The sequence below is a fragment of the Triturus cristatus genome, chromosome 7 (assembly GCF_964204655.1).
Source record: "Triturus cristatus chromosome 7, aTriCri1.1, whole genome shotgun sequence".
NCBI lineage: Eukaryota > Metazoa > Chordata > Amphibia > Caudata > Salamandridae > Triturus > Triturus cristatus.
In genome coordinates this window covers 1625396617-1625418059 of record NC_140590.1, presented here as the reverse complement: position 1 = coordinate 1625418059, position 21443 = coordinate 1625396617, and positions in this window count along the sequence as shown.

Here is a 21443-nt window from a genome sequence, read left to right as displayed (position 1 = left end):
GGGTAAGAGGCATGTTAAATTTTTTGAGACACTGGGGGAAGAGAGCGAAAGAGGCTCTAATTAATCATCATGAACTGGATACTGTTCTTTTTTATTCTCCTGGCAAGGAGGAAGATATGCAGGAGGTGGTTCCTGCCGGGGTCTCCTATACGGCTGGATTGGTGGAGATCCCCAATTTATATATGCAAGGTGGTTAAAAGTTTTGAGAGTGATAAGGGACACCCCTGCAGCTCTCCCATCTGGGACTTGCATAAAAGAGCGTTTAAAGAAAAGAATGTCCAATGATTATACCTCTACTGTCAGTCAATGACAGTACAATGGACCCTCCTTACGTACAGAAGGCACTGACTTTTGACTAAAACATCGGGGAGCATCTGAAGCTGCAATAGCTTGGGTAGATGCACACCTCAAGTGATATAAGGACAAAAAAAAAAAAGTTTTTTTAAAGCAATTGTGGGTACAAATATGACTGGTCAGAAGCTCAGTGGGAATCATTAAATTAAGGGAGGCTATCAAACTCATTTGCAAGCTGCCTTCTACCATGCTACACGGCTGCCATCTTCCTTCATCTGCTAGAAAGGACGTGATCCCAGATAGCACCCAGCTTCTGACGCAAGCACCATGGAGTTTGAATTCTACGATGGAATAATCCCCTACAGTGAATAAAACTGTAAATTCTAAAGGATAAGGGCAGCAAATCCACATGGATTCAGAACTTCAAAGAGATAATCTAGCACAGGGTCTAACACTACTACAGTAACATGAACAGGAAAAAAACAATCTGTGGGCAGTATTCAAATAATAGCCTTCTTTTAAAATCTTAGAGAGTTGTAAATTAATCGCCTTTTCAATCACTTTTATCGATTGAGTGGAAAAATTGACATGATTCTAGGATCAGCTGAGGGTCTATTGAATGGCGAACCACATTTCAAGATTAAAGAGATCTAATGTGGGCGCTCTGAATGTTTGCATCTGCAGATTGTAGCACAGTTGACCGTATTATTCGTCTAGGCACACACTCCAAATGTGTTTATCCAGGATTTCTCATTTACAATTTCTTTCCTGTATTTGTTTTCAATTCCATTCAGTGGTACTTCCTTGTTGACAAACTGCCACAACACAACAGTAGTCTTCAGATTAGCACCCATTCCTATTCAAGAGTAGAACTGCCTGCCAGCCTAGAGGTGAGATCAATAATGGTAAGGGTGGGTGGATGGGAATTGTGAAGGACCTTTTCAACAATGGAATAGTATTATGTGGGCTCTGCTTTCCTACACTGATCCCCAGGTCATTATCTATTGCATTACTATGTAAAGCATCTACTTCATCAGCAGCCTCAACTTGAGATAAAGGCCAGGGAATCTAAACACAGGCTTTGTGTCAGTATTGGGGGGCTGATCAGCTACCATGGACGAGAGTTCTTCAAAACGTACAACCTGTACCTGACTTTATAACACTGCTAGGGTAGTGTTTCTTGCACTTTTCATTGTCTCAACACCTCACTCGGTTGAACCGAAATCAGAAGTCTGCTATGTTGTGTGCCTTTTGGATAGTGTGACAAGACAATCAGTGAAGCAGACGAGATGAGGGGAAGGCAGCTGCAGTCTCAAAACAGCTGTAGACAATGTGCTGCAACTAAATGAGAGCTGTATGTCAATACTTCACAGGCCAGCTCATCAGGGGCAGTACATTACAGTCACTACTTCTGGAGTACCACTAATTTGTAAATTCCCATGTAGGTTTGAAATATTCTTAGTATGCTTAGTTTCTTTTTTAGTTCATTACCCTTTCTATGTTTTATCATGTATTACTGATAAATGTTTATTTTAATTATATATATTTATATATATATATATTTATATATATAAAACTGTACTTTTTAAATCCCATTACCATTTTTAATATTCTTAACCTTTTTATTTTATATATTGTTTAAGAAATTAGTTTAAGAAAATATATATTTTTTTGTTAATACCTTACATAGGCTTGCCTGCGGCACACTGCCCCTCGCAATGTACTGACTGCTAATTCAGTGCCTGCAAACTAGTGACTCTTACAGCTGAGGAGGCAACGTGCACCAATAGGGCAAGCATTTAATGGGATGTGAGACACTGAGTGCTAGATGGCTACAGGTAATATGTTAGAAGTGCTTTATGCTGCTGCAGATTTAAATATATGTTTAAAAATGTTTCCACACCTTTTTCCTCTCCCCTTGCCAGCTCAACTGCTTGGTCCATAATTAGTAAATGCACATTTGTGGCTGACTGGCAAATATATACCTTTGATTCCTACAGAACATCTTCTCTGGCTGTGTCCATACCTTCTAGGAGTCCCCACTAGCCCTTGCACCACCTTCTACAGTTGCAGGCTAAGCCATGAGGTGACAAGTACCCAGTTCTATTCCACAGAAAACTGATTACCCCGCAACTCTTCCCAAAACTAACTTCTGTTGTAACTGGAAAAGGCAATGTGCCCGGAGCAGCAAGTTCTATTCTGAGTGATCTTGCCCGCTACATCATGGTCCAGAGGAAGACGGTTGAAGAAAAAGTAGTTAGAACCATAAGCTTGCCAAGATGAAACTGAGTGGGCAACTTTTGGGACAAAATGGGGATTCGTTTTGAATTTGACTGTATCCTTGTGGAATCTGAGAACCAAGCGCTAAATAGTAAAAGCAAGAAGTTGCAACACCCTTTTCTTTGAAGTTATTGTCAATAAGAGTTGGCCTTTCCAAAATAAAATCTCGAGTATGTCCCTTTGGATGGCCTCAGAAGGAGGCCTCATCAATACCCTATTACTGTGTACAACTCTGTGAAGGAAGCTTGTTCTGACCTAAGTGCGGAAATATGAAACAGTTCCCTTCATAAATTCTATTACCAATCTGTGGAGATGCTCAGTAGTCTCAGGTATTGCAGTAGATGGCAGGTACATGTACTCTAATTACAGTTTGCGAGTCCAAGGGAGTCAAATGCAACAGGTAATGTAGAACTTTCTGAGAAGTAACAGTAAATTGTGTCTCTACAAACAAGCTCAGATTCAGAATCTCTTACAAAGGAATTGGTCTTTGATGTGATTGCGCTCTGCCTATCTTCATTTACAGTCATTCAGGCATTCTAGAGATCCAAAGTGTAAGTCTTAAGCAGTCATGAAGGGATAATGGGTTATGTTGAATGACCTACCCTTGCCTCTGGGTCAGCAGAGGAGTCCAGCTTGAACTTTATTGGTGTGTCCCGTAACATACACAAGTCTGTGAATTAGTTTTCCCTGGACCACGCTGGTGATAGTGCATAAGTTAGTTATCAGATTCTATACCACTTTGTGGAAATAGGTAAATAAGTAGAAAAGCCAAATTTCTTGCAGCAAGGAATCCGAATCACTTCCCAAAAGTTCTCAATATCACCATCAGCTTGTAAAATAATTTATTTTTCAATTTCTGGTCAGAGCATCTGCCCAGTTGTTGCAGAAGCTTGGTTCAGTTGGCAAGGAGAAGCTGTGCTTAGTTGTCCAGAGCTACATCTGAATTTCTTTGGATAGTCAACATCTTGTTTCTTCATGTGTATTTCAAGAGACAGGATATGTTGTGAGTGTATATTCTTACTAGTCACCTTCGATGTGAGGCAGGAAGGCTTAGAGGGCCAATCTCACTACCCTCCTTTTAATTTCTTCTATTAGTGCCCACCTGCTGTTAGCTCCTGAAGGTGCAACTTTCACCCATTTTAAAGATAGCTCTTTGGTCAAAATTATTTTTCCTGCTGTTATAATTGTTGATTATGGAATAAGTGCTTACTGTTTTGCTACTTCTGCATTGCTCGTCGCAGACGAGGTGCACCTCAATCCCAGCCATCACAATTCCATCAATCTTGGTGCTATTGTGCATCTAGTTCTTCCTATTTAATCCACATTAAGGGTTAGGGCCAGACCCAGCACTGCCTGCAACACTGACAAAGCCCCCCTTGGTTGGTTCGTGCTACTTCCTTGTAGTCCGTCTCCAGAGAGGATTTCTTGTAAAATACAGGAAGTGACCGTAACGGATTACATCAAAATCCATCTCTGGATATTATGGCCTGCAATGCAGCAAATGCTGTTGCATTTTGCCCCATGCCAGCAAAGCTAAAATGGGAGGTGGATTTAGAGAGGACGTCAAGGGCATCTAACTGTTAAAACTTGGCTCAGTCAGCAGGAGCTCACCTTCTTTTCCAAATTATGCTGCCACGTTGCTGAGATCTCTGGTATTGCTGCCAAGTTGTTATCACCCTAATGTCCGTAAGGTGGTCTTTTGAATGAGGATACAGCTGTTTACTTTGCAATGTCTGTGATCTTTCCTTTTCACCATCAGTCGTAATTGCTAGCAAAGCTTTGTCAACATGCTTGTCACATGTGTGGTCCTTAAAAGGCATATCTAATATTGACTTCCATCCTGAAGGAAGTGCTGCAAAGCCAGACATTTTTGGGCCATTTCCCTCAATAGCCTTTAGCCAAATCGACTGAAGCATTTATAACAGCAACCAATCTCTCTAATCCTCTTGAGTTTATCAAGAAAAGGTGCCCTGATTGAGTCCATGACAAATATATTAACCCTTTCTTTCTAGTGTAAAATTTTCAGTCTTTTCTGTGACTGTGAAGGGAGAGGCTTGGTTCCTGGATCTAAGCTTAACCACAGCTGATATCATCAAAGTAATCTTCACCTGGATTACTACACCACCCGAGGTGTTTTTGTGAGCTCTGCATTTTTTTTTCAAGTAGACTACATTTGCTGAGGCAGCTGACCAGTTTTTTCACTTAGAAATAACTTGGCTGTAACTCCAGTTCTCTAGAACTTATGTATTTCACACATTAACATGCTTTTATCATTCCCTGTCACCATGTTGGGGATCTATGGTAATTTTAAATAGCAGTAAACAGTGTGTGCATGGCAGAAAATCCACTTCATTGTATACAACCCTAACATCAGCCAATAAGGTGGAAGTGCTGAGCTATCTTATTCCCTCAGAGACTACCATAGCTCAGATTCCATAGCACAAGTGTGAATAGTACATATATAGCAGTGAGCTTCTCAACAGACAGCAGGGATGGTCACATGCGAATATATGACGGATACCAACACTGGAGAACTGGAATTGCAGGTAAGTATAATTTCTTCTCAGGCATTGGATCGTTTATATATTCACACGTTTGAATCAGAATAGATAGTATTACATAACATCTGAAGATAGCAGGATCACCTTACTGAAACAGGTTGTTAAGGATTGCATATCCCACTAAGTCAGTTGCTGCATTCACTTCCAGAAATTAATGCCTGGTGAAGGTATGCCCGTTTGTCTATGTAGCTGCACTGCAAATTTCCTGTAAAGACACTCCAACATACAGTGCGATTGTTTCCACACATCTGGTGGATTGTGCCCTTACACAGTCCCGAGTGAATGCTTTGCCTTGTTATGTGAGGTGATGCAGGCAGACAGCCAACACGAGATGCATCATCTAGGCAATGGACGGCCTCTTCCTGGATTGCTCAAGACAACTAATTGATCTGAAGTACACAAACCCTTGGTTTCTCCATGTAGAATTTGATACACATGGGGACATCAAGCAAGTGCCAGGATTGCTCCTCAAAAATGGATGGATTAGGGAAGAAAGATTGCAGGAGGAGAGCTTATTTCAAATGAAAGTCTGTATGGAAATTTGGCAGGAATCACCTTGTCTTGGTGAAGCAAGGATATTGTTCTTTTATGTTGAACACCTAAAATTATGAAATCCAATTGGGGTGTGGTTTATCGCACTCCTGGATGTATTCCGTGTAATCTAATTTGTTCAGGTAGTGGGTGCCGTTTTGGTAAACCCTTCTGGGCGCAAGAGTGAGTAACAATAAAAGAACAAGCGTTATCTCCCGTAAGAGTAACGTCTCCAAGTAGGCACTCCTCAGTAAAGAGATCAACAAAATTCCATGAAAAGTCTTGAAATTGCACCTAAAATTGTCAGGCTCTCCTTGCTGAAGTGAGAGCTACCAGAATCATGGTTTTTCTCAATATTTCAGTTACGCTATATTGATGGATTCAAAAGGAAGGAGCATAACATGGGGACACCTCACTGGAATAAAGAACCTAAAGAGTGCTTTCAAGTATTGTTTTATAGTTCTCTGTAAGAGGAGTCTTCCGCCTTATGGAAACTATAACTTCCCCCAAGTAAACCCTGACCAGTAAATACTTGAGACCATGCATTGCTAGCTCTAGAAAATACGGTAGCACCTGACAGCATTGCATGGATATTGGGTTAGGGCTCTTATCTTTGCATCATGTGCAGAATCTTCTTCATTTAGTGTCTGCTTACAAATGGCCCGGTTAACTCTGACCCATCCGTACGCCCATTTACTCATGGGGCGGAATTACGAGTTTGGATAATTACCGGCTGCGTTAAATACCTAAACCTTCATTAAATTTCGGCAGGTCAAACCTGCTGAAAATTAACAAGGGAAAATCATGTGTTATTTACTGTATCATGTGGATTTTGGTGCCTAAAACACCAAAATCCGGATGTTATTCCCCACAAAGTCTTAATAGGTGCCCCCGATAATAACGCACCCAGTGGTATTGTTATTTATGAGGTGTGATGATCGTCATCTAAACTCGTAATCAGGCTCTTAGTGCTGTAGGTCTAAACTGTGTATGGCGCATGTGCCAATGCTAAAATGTCTCTGAAGTCTGAAGCAATATTCAAATGGCTGAAGTAGTCACGAACCATGCAGGCAGGCTCAGGCAATGAGTTAAGGTTGTGATGGAGAATCTCTTTGTTTTGTCTGAAGAGGAGACTGGGGTGAGTCTTCAAATGGATTGTATGTGGACAGCCTCAGATGTTCACTGTACCAAACCTAGCAAGGCCACACCAGAGAATCACAGTGATCAGCCTTTTTCAGCTCTCTGGGGACGAGGGTTAAAGCAGGAAAGGCATACACAAAGGCGTTTCACCATTTCTTCAAAACCATTGCCCTCGGACCCTGGTTGATAGAAACTGCTAGTAGAGTACTACCGTTTCTTATCTCCAGAGCGGCAAAGACGTCTATGGTTGGCTGGCCCACTTTTGAAAGACATATTCTGTTGAAGTTCCAATTCATGGCAATCTGAAAGCGCACAGCTGAGCAAATCTGCCTAGTTGTTTAGCCATTCCAATAGATGGTATAAAGCAAAGTCCACCTTATTGATGATGGCTCAGTACCGCTACATCTGTGCCTCTGCAGATATAGAACGGGACCTCATTCCCCTTTTCAATGTAGTATTTTGAGGGGGGAACAACCTTTACAACGCAACTTTTACAACGCACTACACTTGCAACGCATTTTTTACAACACAAAATCCACTACAACGCATTCCATTACAACGCATGACACTACAACGCATTTTTAAAAACTACCTTTACAACGCATTCCATTACATCGCATACTACCTTTACAACGCATACCATTACAACGCATAATATTACACTACACTATCCAACACTTACCCTACTGTTGCACCCCTTGGAGTTAGAATAGTAATTTTTACCCCTATACTATCCAACACTTACCCTACTGTTGCACCCCCTGGAGTTAGAATAGTAATTTTTACCCCTATACTATCCAACACTTACCCTACTGTTGCACCCTCTGGAGTTAGAATAGTAATTTTTACCCCTATACTATCCAACACTTACCCTACTGTTGCACCCCCTGGAGTTAGAATAGTAATTTTTACCCCTATACTATCCAACACTTACCCTACTGTTGCACCCCGTGGAGTTAGAATAGTAATTTTTACCCCTATACTATCCAACACTTTCCCTACTGTTGCACCCCCTGGAGTTAGAATAGTAATTTTTACCCCAATACTATCCAACACTTACCCTACTGTTGCACCCCCTGGAGTTAGAATAGTAATTTTTACCCCTATACTATCCAACACTTACCCTACTGTTGCACCCCCTGGAGTTAGAATAGTAATGTTTACCCCTATACTATCCAACACTTACCCTACTGTTGCACCCCCTGGAGTTAGAATAGTAATTTTTACCCCTATACTATCCAACACTTACCCTACTGTTGCACCCCCTGGAGTTAGAATAGTAATTTTTACCCCTATACTATCCAACACTTACCCTACTGTTGCACCCCCTGGAGTTAGAATAGTAATTTTTAACCCTATACTATCCAACATTTTCCCTACTGTTGCACCCCCTGGAGTTAGAATAGTAATTTTTACCCCTATACTATCCAACACTTTCCCTACTGTTGCACCCCCTGGAGTTAGAATAGTAATTTTTACCCCTATGCTATCCAACAATTACCCTACTGTTGCACCCCCTGGAGTTAGAATAGTAATTTTTAACCCTATACTATTTAATACTTACCTTAAATGCAATTTAATATTATGCGTTGTAATGGTATGCGTTGTAAAGGTAGTATGCGATGTAATGGAATGCGTTGTAAAGGTAGTTTTTAAAAATGCGTTGTAGTGTCATGCGTTGTAATGGAATGCGTTGTAGTGGATTTTGCGTTGTAAAAAATGCGTTGTAAGTGCATGCGTTGTAAAAGTGTGCGTTGTAACGACGTACATCCATTTTGAGGTCATATAGACCATCCAGATCAACATAGCTAGTTTTGTTAACCTTGGAAGGAAATACTTGCAAGCCTAGTCTGATGGTGTGTAACTCCAGGATGTTTATATGGAGTTTCTTCTTTATTTCTGACCAGAGTCCTCTCATGGACAGCTCTTGCATGCATGGGCACCTTCCTTTAAGCACAGCATATTTTTTTAATGATTATCCTTTTCGTTGGAGGTTGGAACAGAAGACCTGCTTTGGGGTTACACGGTATGCTCCATCACAGCAGGGCTTACTTGAGCCATCTGGTGACTGTTACTGTGTCCTCAATGAGTCAGTCACCTCTACTGCCTGCAGTATGTCTTGAGCTTGCAGAAAGGAATCAGGCCGATGCAAGATAAATCTTGACATGCACCTTTTTGCTTGAAGAAAGTTGCCTTGTCCTGTAGGTTTGTAGCACTTTCTTCTGAGGGGATAGCCTTACCCAGTTGAATGTCCAGGATTGTCCCTAGTTACAGTAACCTTGCCGCAGGATAGAGGATTTCCTTGTGTTACTTTTAATTCTTAGAATAGGCCGATGCATGCTGCTGCAAGGCGCAAGCCTCCTCCTTAGATGCAGCTTTGACAAGCCAGTCGTCTAGGCACAGATAGACTCCGTGACCTTCTCTTTAAAAAAAAGGTAGCAGGGTGTGGTCTCGCTGCACATGGAGTGAGAAGCACGCCGCGATAGCTCCGGACAGCCGCTGCTTACAAAAGCCTTAAAGCGGCGCTGGGGAAGCGCAGGTGACGATGACTGGGGTGCCTGCACTGCGGACGAGTCGGGACAGCTGCTGGGGGCCCGGCGCTCGCCTTGGACTGCTGGCGGCGGTGTGTGCGGCCCCGTCCCGGTGGACCCCGGCCTGGGCAGGTGCGGCCGCCATCTTGGGTCCTCTGGACCTAGGAGACCCCAGGCCTGGCTGGAACCAGCTCCGCTTCCTTGCAGTTCCTCCTGGGCGCCCTGCTATTGAGATTGGGGGCCGCGGCGGTGAATTGGAAGCCCGTCGATGGCAATTCCCGGGACCGCCATTTTGGACTTGCCTGACGTGGTTCCCAGGGGCGAGCCGCGAGGTCTGGGCCGGGCTACCCGCTCTCCCTGAGAGGCGACACACTAGCGGCTGGGCCCTGGAGGAACCCTGCAGCCTTTGACAGTGACCGGCTGCCTACCTGTCGCCGCGGTGCTGGGTCTCGGCAGGAGCCATTGCAGCCGCGATTTTGGGCCTCCCGTGCCTTTGTACGGTGAGGGCCTGCCGCACCTCCTTGAAGCCGCACCGGGCACCCTCCATCTACAGCGGGGGCTCGCCACCTAAGGACAGACCTGGCCGCCACCTGGGGCCCCATTCCATGGCTGGAGGAGGCCTGCTATCAGCCCTGCCATCATACAGGCCTGCGGGAACGCCGCTGGAGACCCCAGGTTAGTGTATGTTACCCATCACCGTCGGGGCAGCCGCTACCTGCTGTGCGTGCCCCTATAGCGGATGGCGATGACAGGCTGGTGGACCCTGGAGAGGCCACGAGGGAAGCCCGAGGTGGGTGCCCGAGGCCACTGTCTGCGTCCCTGATGGGCCAGGGAGGACTCTTGACAAAGCGACCACCTCAAACCCACCTTCCTGACTACGAGTGAGCACGTCACACTCCTTGGGACGCTGGGCTGGGGGTGTACTGGCCTGGGTGCGCAGCTCTGCCCTGTATTGGACATATCGACCAGCAGCCGCGGAGCTCCTCATCATCTAAGGCCAGCTGGCGCAACTTCGGGCGCTGTGCTTTCAGTCACTGGTCAGATTCTTCTTCTGGCATGCCCCCTGGGGAGTTTTGGGACGCCAACTGGGGAATGTGATGCTGCCTGCTGCATTGGTCTTTTCTGGGCCCGCGCTACGAACTGAGGCTGGGTACTGAGTGGGTGCCTCTCCTCCCCACTCTTGCCCATCGGTGGGTGCATGTGGTCGAATCTATTGTGATCCTGCAAAAGGTCTCCTGATCGCATCACTTGGCTGGACCTGATCCCTGGTGGACTTGCACTGCCCCGGCCTGTGATCTATACCCTCTCGGGTGGCTGGAGAGGGAGTGGGGGGGGGGGTTCGGGACGTCAGAGGACGATCCCCCCTGTTGCTTGCCCCCCACCTGGGGAGTGTTCTGCCACCACCAGCGATAATACACCCCAAACTCTGCTTGGGAGGTCACCTGGGCCCCTACGGCATTCTCTGGCCTTGACTCCCTGCCTGGTACGTGGGATCCCGAAGGGCCATGACTCGTTCAAGGACTGGGAAGGACTCCGCAGCACCCCCGAAGGACAACCCTGTGACTGCCCTATGGAACACTCCGGGATCCGCTCCTGCTGGGGAAATGACAACACCAGCGGCGGGGACCTCTGAACCGGTCACTCAATCCTTCATGGCTAATTTCATGCAGGAACTCAAATCTGAAATTGGCTCTCTCCGGAAGGAGGTGCAATCCTGTGTCAGGGAGCTCAGGAGAGATGTTGTAGAACTTGGAGGTAGAGTGGATGACCTCGAAAAGACAGTTGACGCTCGCACGGAGGACCAGGAACAACTCTGGCAGCGCTTAGCCACCCTGGAGGATCAACACATTGAGCTGCAGCTCAAGCAGGAGGACTTGGAAAATCGGGGACGCCGCAACAACTTACGCATAAGGGGTGTTCCTGTTGGGGCATATGGTTTGGACATCATGACCTTCATCACTGACATGCTTCAAGAAATTAGAGGGGACGAAGATGCCTCACCACCGGCCCTGGACCGTGCCCACCGAGTATCTGGTCCCCTTGGTCTTATCCCTGACATGCTTACCCGGGTCTATTTATTTACGGAAAAAGAGGCCATTCTCAGGGTGGCGCGCTCCAAGCCGGAGCTCACCTACAAAGGTGCCACCATCCAGCTGTTTCAAGACCTCGCCCCTACCACATCACGTCGCCGCAGGGACTTCAAACCCTTCACTGACAGGTTGAGGGAGCTGGACATCCAGTATCAATACTAGATTCACGAGTTGTGGCTAGGTTGTAAATTGCGCAAAATCAAAATAAAGTATACCACAAATAGATAGCCATAGAAAGAATGCTCAAGGGAACAAGGGGAAGCAACCACAGAGAGTCCCCAAATCTTCAATTAAACAAGTTAATTGACGATGAACATGTGAGAAAATGGTTTGTTCCCGAGCATAAGCAAAATCAAACTGTCCAGTGTAGTTTGACAATTGACAAAAATCAAGTCCAATCCCTTTGTATGAGGATTTATCTTTTCTTTATTTTCTCAGTTGTCCTGATCGCATATTCCACAGCATCGAGCCAGAAGTGGATGCGGCCAACACGTGTTTCGTCTTGGGGTAATTGAACCCCCACGACTTCCTCAGGGCTACAAACAGAATGATAAAAAATTTCTTTCAGAGTACAAAAAACAGTAGCACATAAGTAGAGTTGCATTCTGGTGATAGAGCAAAGGAACGACCTGAAAAAACCCGAGACTCCTCAGTGAGTGCTCACTAAAAGGTGTTGTGAGGTAAGTTGAGGAAGTCCCATCACGTAGAAGTTGTAGAAAGAAATGAAAAATCGAGTCTTAAATCTAAATATAAAAGGGAACCAGAGAAAGAGAGTAGGAGAAAAACACCCTGATATAGAGAGTAAATAGGGGTCAGAAGATGTCACCCTAAATGTGTCTGAAGATGTGGATACTAAGTATAGTATAGCATAAAAAACGATGACCCTGAACTATGCCATGAAAGAGTGAAAGAAAAATCACTCGTTAGAAGTAAAGACAGTAACCTCAAATTCCGCAGAGAGGCACCGTGAATAATTACTCGATATGCATATAGATACAATGTATATAGCACTCACCCTATAAATCAAGTGGTCAATCACAAAAAACGAGTACGATGCAAAAGTCAATCAGAATAGAAATACTAATAGTACGTATCCGGAACCTAAAAAGTAAAGTATACAGGTTACATATCTATGCAGGGACAAAGGTAAATCTGAAAATCAGGGAATATTCTCAACATCTCAACTGTATCTACGTAAATATGAACATGTAAGGATAAACGGTCATGAGGCATAGTCCTAAATAGGTATTCACAGGTTCCAAAGGTCTAAAAAGGTCCCCTATTCGACATATTAGTAAGAAGAAAAATATTATTATCTAATTATCTAATTGAGCCACGCAGGTCACCGTCGAGGCAAAGTAAAGGTTAAATCTATATCTAAACAAACCGTGTTAACTAATCCAAGTCTTTACGTAGCAATCCAAACATCAGTGTCAGTACAAAATTACCTCCGTTCTAATTCAAACAGCACAGTCCCAATGAAAAGAGTGTCACTCGGCAATTGATATTCTGAAAAGTACAAAAATATACTTATTTAATCTATCTAATAGTAACAGTACTCAAAAAGTAATATTATTCAAAAAGACGAGATATGAGAAACTATATACACTCAGAAACTGAATAAAAGTTCAATTAAAAAGGATACCAAGCTACACAGAGGGTCGACAAGTCACAGGGTCCAACTAGTGTAGCTGGTTATAAGAACTATAAAATTGTACCTGTGAAGGAGAGTACTCCGTAAATATCTGGGGTCCTAATGTGTATTGAAGCAAGCGAACGCCATATTTTTCCTTTATTTATGCGACGCACGAGCGTCCATGAGGATTCTAATAGAAAAAGGACTAACGGAGAAGTGGAGGTATTGCAGCGCCATCTTGGCTAGTAATCTGACAAGAATAACTGGTAAATGACATCGCCATCTTAGACGGTCAAAATATCGTCATAGATACCTACCATAACAGGCAATAATAGCTATTGAGAGGCGAAAAAGAATTAACATCATGTACTCAATGTCGTATTATAGAAAGACATAAATGGGAGGGGAATCTCATACATAACTCTTAAAAATAATAATCTCACATTGTAAACGAGGGGACGGTTATAAAATTAGTAACCATAGTAAGAGTCTAATCAATTATCACCTCGAAAGACCCTATGCAGAAACACCATGTTTGAGGGAAAATATGATCTGGGCGTCGCCATAATTAAAATTGTCACAGGTACCTAAGATTACAATAGTTAATTGCCAAATAAATAAATTCCAAATGCTAAGTATCGTGTCGGTTAAGGCCGAATTAACGGCCTCATACATCTATCATTAATATCGTCTCACATTCCGAGTGTAGGGACGGTAGAAGATATACTGATAAGGGTAACGGTCTAATCGGTAATCACCAAAAAGGCCCTACATCAAGAATACGTTATATACCAACTCGAAAACCCTGTAAAGGCATCTAAAGGACTACGTTATTTCCTAAGATAGAATCTGGATATAGATCATTAGGTTCAGAGAGATTCATGAAGATTCAGATAGTATTCGGAAACATCAGTTGGAGGAGACTAATAGGGAGAAGAAGAATCAGTGTGATATAGAAGCATATGTTGGAGTGACCAGACCACACGTCCCAGTAAGATCACCATAATAGATATCAGGTTATATGACAACATATAAGGAACACCATAGTCTAGAGTAGCATAGATCTTAACAAATTGGAACCTGATATCATATACATCCTCCAAGGTAATAAAGAATCAGGAAATGTCCAACAGGGCAAATATTATACATTATTTCATACGATAACATCAGTGTTCTTATAACGAGGCCCATACGTTTGAGGAATATTATTTCAATCTAAAAAGGTCATCAGAAAAACAGTCTCAGCAGTATGAGCATTAATATTCTGAATATTTTTCAATCATAAATACAGAAAAAAGGTTAAAGAGAGTCAGGTTAGGTGACAGAATAACATGACAAGCTGGACGTCAACCAGATCAAAAGTTGGACCGTAATCATGTAGGTAAAAAATAATGTAATTCATGGTCCACATTTATTCCGAGTTCAACCGCATGTAATTTCGAGATCCATCGGGCCTCGCACTGCCTAAGCCTCAGTTCCCTGTTACCACCCCTGGAATTATTTCTAACAATTTCAATGCCATGGAACTGGAATCCCAATGATGTAGTTTGTTTTGAACATGTAAATGCATGACTGCCTATGGGGTATCTGATGTCAAGATTTTTTAAAGCTCGAAAGTGTTCTGTCATGCGTTCCTTAAGTGGACGTATAGTGCTCCCCACATATATCATACTACACTTGCATTGGATCACATAGACTACATATTTTGTAAGGCAGTCAATATGATCATGGATCTGAAAATTACGTGATCCATTGTAAGCAAAATCTTTTATTCCTCTCTTGGTAAACCTACACATACTACAATTGCCACACGCTTAGGAACCCAAATTGAGTGAATCAAGCCATGTACTCCTAGTTTGAGTTTGTTTGGGGTAACTCGGGCTGATGATACTCTGGATTGTTTTACCTCTCCTGTAGGTTATACTAGGAGATTTCGAAATATATGGTTGTAGTGATTTGTCTGCTCCAAGTAGTGGCCAGTTGTTTTTAAGAATGGTATAAACTTTATGTGACCATGGATGATAGTTGGTCACAAGTCTGACCAAGGACTTGGTGTTTTTCTTATCTTTACCTGATATATTTTTGAGAGTCTCAGATCTATTGAGTCGTAAGGCTCTCTTCTTTGCTTTACCAATGGTCTGTTCTGAATAGCCCCTGGCATAAAATCTGCGTTCGATGTTGTTTATTTGTGCAAGGAAATCCTCCTCTATGCTACAATTTCTATGGGCTCTAACCATTTCACCAAAAGGTATGGCATTAATCTGGCTCTTGGGATGGGCACTATCAGCATGGAGAAGGGAGTTACATGCTGTAGTTTTGCGATGCGTTTTACTGTGTATTCTCCCTTCTTGGTGAAAAAGAACAAGATCAAGGAAGACAATACTTGACCGATCTGATGTCATCGTGAATGTCATGTTGTAAGTATTTGAGTTCATATGTTGAAAGAACTCCTCAAGATCCTCACTATTACCCGTCCAAATGATTATACAATCATCTATATATCTTCCGAAATATAGAATATAATCATGCCATTTCGCACCTTGAGGGCCCCAGACATGCTCTGCCTCAAACCAGCCCATAAATAGGCAGGCCAGAGACGGCGCAAACCCGGAACCCATCGCCACGCCACATGTCTGCAGGTACCATATTTCATTAAACAGAAAAGCGTTATTTTTTAGAATTAGAGAGGACATTTCAATTAGCATCTCAGAGTGTTCCAGCAGTTCAATTGGGCGTTTGTATAGAAAATGTCTCAAAGCCTGTATACCATGATCATGAGAGATATTGGTGTATAATGAGACAACGTCCATTGTCACAAATCTCATTTCCTGATCCCATGTGAGGTCATTTAAGATGTTCAACACATGTTTCGTGTCCCTGATATATGAGGGAAGATTGCGTACATATCCTTGTAAAAAGGTGTCAACAAACTCCGCCATTCTTTCGCTAGGCCCACCGATACCCGAAATAATCGGTCTACCTGGTGGGTCGCTCAGATTTTTGTGGATCTTCGGGAGAGAATACATGCAAGGATATCTGGGTTTGTCTGTTTTGATAAAAAGAATTTCTTCTGGGGATAGTAGGCCACATTCTTGCCATTTGCATAGTTTAAGGTTGAATAACTTGGTAATTTCAAACATTGGATTATTATCAAACTTTTTATACCAGATGTCATTAGTAAGTTGTGACAAAATCTCCGAATCATATTTTGATCTATCCATTATGACCACATTTCCCCCCTTATCGATAATATGATTCGGAGATTTTGTCACAACTTACTAATGACATCTGGTATAAAAAGATTGATAATAATCCAATGTTTGAAATTACCAAGTTATTCAACCTTAAACTATGCAAATGGCAAGAATGTGGCCTACTATCCCCAGAAGAAATTCTTTTTATCAAAACAGACAAACCCAGATATCCTTGCATGTATTCTCTCCCGAAGATCCACAAAAATCTGAGCGACCCACCAGGTAGACCGATTATTTCGGGTATCGGTGGGCCTAGCGAAAGAATGGCGGAGTTTGTTGACACCTTTTTACAAGGATATGTACGCAATCTTCCCTCATATATCAGGGACACGAAACATGTGTTGAACATCTTAAATGACCTCACATGGGATCAGGAAATGAGATTTGTGACAATGGACGTTGTCTCATTATACACCAATATCTCTCATGATCATGGTATACAGGCTTTGAGACATTTTCTATACAAACGCCCAATTGAACTGCTGGAACACTCTGAGATGCTAATTGAAATGTCCTCTCTAATTCTAAAAAATAACGCTTTTCTGTTTAATGAAATATGGTACCTGCAGACATGTGGCGTGGCGATGGGTTCCGGGTTTGCGCCGTCTCTGGCCTGCCTATTTATGGGCTGGTTTGAGGCAGAGCATGTCTGGGGCCCTCAAGGTGCGAAATGGCATGATTATATTCTATATTTCGGAAGATATATAGATGATTGTATAATCATTTGGACGGGTAATAGTGAGGATCTTGAGGAGTTCTTTCAACATATGAACTCAAATACTTACAACATGACATTCACGATGACATCAGATCGGTCAAGTATTGTCTTCCTTGATCTTGTTCTTTTTCACCAAGAAGGGAGAATACACAGTAAAACGCATCGCAAAACTACAGCATGTAACTCCCTTCTCCATGCTGATAGTGCCCATCCCAAGAGCCAGATTAATGCCATACCTTTTGATGAAATGGTTAGAGCCCGTAGAAATTTTAGCATAGAGGAGGATTTCCTTGCACAAATAAACAACATCGAACGCAGATTTTATGCCAGGGGCTATTCAGAACAGACCATTGGTAAAGCAAAGAAGAGAGCCTTACGACTCAATAGATCTGAGACTCTCAAAAATATATCAGGTAAAGATAAGAAAAACACCAAGTCCTTGGTCAGACTTGTGACCAACTATCATCCATGGTCACATAAAGTTTATACCATTCTTAAAAACAACTGGCCACTACTTGGGAGCAGACAAATCACTACAACCATATATTTCGAAATCTCCTAGTATAACCTACAGGAGAGGTAAAACAATCCAGAGTATCATCAGCCCGAGTTACCCCAAACAAACTCAAACTAGGAGTACATGGCTTGATTCACTCAATTTGGGTTCCTACGCGTGTGGCAATTGTAGTATGTGTAGGTTTACCAAGAGAGGAATAAAAGATTTTGCTTACAATGGATCACGTAATTTTCAGATCCATGATCATATTGACTGCCTTACAAAATATGTAGTCTATGTGATCCAATGCAAGTGTAGTATGATATATGTGGGGAGCACTATACGTCCACTTAAGGAACACATGACAGAACACTTTCGAGCTTTAAAAAATCTTGACATCAGATACCCCATAGGCAGTCATGCATCTACATGTTCAAAACAAACTACATCATTGGGATTCCAGTTCCATGGCATTGAAATTGTTAAAAATAATTCCAGGGGTGGTAACAGTGAACTGAGGCTTAGGCAGTGCGAGGCCCGATGGATCTCGAAATTACATGCGGTTGAACTCGGAATAAATGTGGACCATGAATTACATTATTTTTTACCTACATGATTAAGGTCCAACTCTTGATCTGGTTGACGTCCAGCTTGTCATGTTATTCTGTCACCTAACCTGACTCTCTTTAACCTTTTTTCTGTATTTATGATTGAAAAATATTCAGAATATTAATGCTCATACTGCTGAGACTGTTTTTCTGATGACCTTTTTAGATTGAAATAATATTCCTCAAACGTATGGGCCTCGTTATAAGAACACTGATGTTATCGTATGAAATAATGTATAATATTTGCCCTGTTGGACATTTCCTGATTCTTTATTACCTTGGAGGATGTATATGATATCAGGTTCCAATTTGTTAAGATCTATGCTACTCTAGACTATGGTGTTCCTTATATGTTGTCATATAACCTGATATCTATTATGGTGATCTTACTGAGACGTGTGGTCTGGTCACTCCAACATATGCTTCTATATCACACTGATTCTTCTTCTCCCTATTAGTCTCCTCCAACTGATGTTTCCGAATACTATCTGAATCTTCATGAATCTCTCTGAACCTAATGATCTATATCCAGATTCTATCTTAGGAAATAACGTAGTCCTTTAGATGCCTTACAGGGTTTTCGAGTTGGTATATAACGTATTCTTGATGTAGGGCCTTTTTGGTGATTACCGATTAGACCGTTACCCTTATCAGTATATCTTCTACCGTCCCTACACTCGGTATGTGAGACGATATTAATGATATATGTATGAGGCCGTTAATTCGGCCTTAACCGACACGATACTTAGCATTTGGAATTTATTTATTTGGCAATTAACAATTAGCTATTGTAATCTTAGGTACCTGTGACAATTTTAATTATGGCGACGCCCAGATCATATTTTCCCTCAAACATGGTGTTTCTGCATAGGGTCTTTCGAGGTGATAATTGATTAGACTCTTACTATGGTTACTAATTTTATAACCGTCCCCTCGTTTACAATGTGAGATTATTATTTTTAAGAGTTATGTATGAGATTCCCCTCCCATTTATGTCTTTCTATAATACGACATTGAGTACGTGATGTTAATTCTTTTTCGCCTCTCAATAGCTATTATTGCCTGTTATTGTAGGTATCTATGACGATATTTTGACCGTCTAAGATGGCGATGTCATTTACCAGTTATTCTTGTCAGATTACTAGCCAAGATGGCGCTGCAATTCCTCCACTTCTCCGTTAGTCCTTTTTCTATTAGAATCCTCATGGACGCTCGTGCGTCGCATAAATAAAGGAAAAATATGGCGTTCGCTTGCTTCAATACACATTAGGACCCCAGATATTTACGGAGTACTCTCCTTCACAGGTACAATTTTATAGTTCTTATAACCAGCTACACTAGTTGGACCCTGTGACTTGTCGACCCTCTGTGTAGCTTGGTATCCTTTTTAATCGAACTTTTATTCAGTTTCTGAGTGTATATAGTTTCTCATATCTCGTCTTTTTGAATAATATTACTTTTTGAGTACTGTTACTATTAGATAGATTAAATAAATATATTTTTGTACTTTTCAGAATATCAATTGCCGAGTGACACTCTTTTCATTGGGACTGTGCTGTTTGAATTAGAACGGAGGTAATTTTGTACTGACACTGATGTTTGGATTGCTACGTAAAGACTTGGATTAGTTAACACGGTTTGTTTAGATATAGATTTAACCTTTACTTTGCCTCGACGGTGACCTGCGTGGCTCAATTAGATAATTAGATAATAATATTTTTCTTCTAACTAATATGTCGAATAGGGGACCTTTTTAGACCTTTGGAACCTGTGAATACCTATTTAGGACTATGCCTCATGACCGTTTATCCTTACATGTTCATATTTACGTAGATACAGTTGAGATGTTGAGAATATTCCCTGATTTTCAGATTTACCTTTGTCCCTGCATAGATATGTAACCTGTATACTTTACTTTTTAGGTTCCGGATACGTACTATTAGTATTTCTATTCTGATTGACTTTTGCATCGTACTCGTTTTTTGTGATTGACCACTTGATTTATAGGGTGAGTGCTATATACATTGTATCTATATGCATATCGAGTAATTATTCACGGTGCTTCTCTGCGGAATTTGAGGTTACTGTCTTTACTTCTAACGAGTGATTTTTCTTTCACTCTTTCATGGCATAGTTCAGGGTCATCGTTTTTTATGCTATACTATACTTAGTATCCACATCTTCAGACACATTTAGGGTGACATCTTCTGACCCCTATTTACTCTCTATATCAGGGTGTTTTTCTCCTACTCTCTTTCTCTGGTTCCCTTTTATATTTAGATTTAAGACTCGATTTTTCATTTCTTTCTACAACTTCTACGTGATGGGACTTTCTCAACTTACCTCACAACACCTTTTAGTGAGCACTCACTGAGGAGTCTCGGGTTTTTTCAGGTCGTTCCTTTGCTCTATCACCAGAATGCAACTCTACTTATGTGCTACTGTTTTTTGTACTCTGAAAGAAATTTTTTATCATTCTGTTTGTAGCCCTGAGGAAGTCGTGGGGGTTCAATTACCCCAAGACGAAACACGTGTTGGCCGCATCCACTTCTGGCTCGATGCTGTGGAATATGCGATCAGGACTACTGAGAAAATAAAGAAAAGATAAATCCTCATACAAAGGGATTGGACTTGATTTTTGTCAATTGTCAAACTACACTGGACAGTTTGATTTTGCTTATGCTCGGGAACAAACCATTTTCTCACATCCAGTATCAATGTGGCCATACATTCGCACTTATCTTCCAATGGGACTCAAAGCGTCGGATGCTGCGGTCCTTCCGAGAGGCTGCACGGCTGCTCCAACTCCCGGTAACTCCGCCATCCAGCCCCTCCAGACTACCATCCCTGAACAGCGAACCTACAAAACCCCAATGGGCTAGAGTGCATGGACCCAGACGCCCATCTCACCGAGGGGAACGTGCCTCTTCTCAAGCAAAACAGGACATTATCCAGCACCTCTGCTCCTTGGATGAGGGGGGTCCCCCCTCGAGCTCCCAACACCTCAGGGAACTAGCCTCTGGACACCCCTCTACGCCCCATGGATCATCATCGTCTTCACCGGCATCCCGCGGAGGTGGGGGCTAAACCCCAACTTCCTTAGTTTGCTCACCCCTTGCCCGGACAATATCCTGGTAGCTGCACCGGAGGGAGCTCCTCGACGGCGGTGCTGATACTTTGAGACCCGCTTCCCCTCATATTACTCGGAGAGTGACATCTCTGGGATGGATTGTGCCATTGAGCCTGGCTTGCTCCTGGACTGGAATAGGTCTTGTTGGCCACGTTGGCCGCTGTTATACTTGGA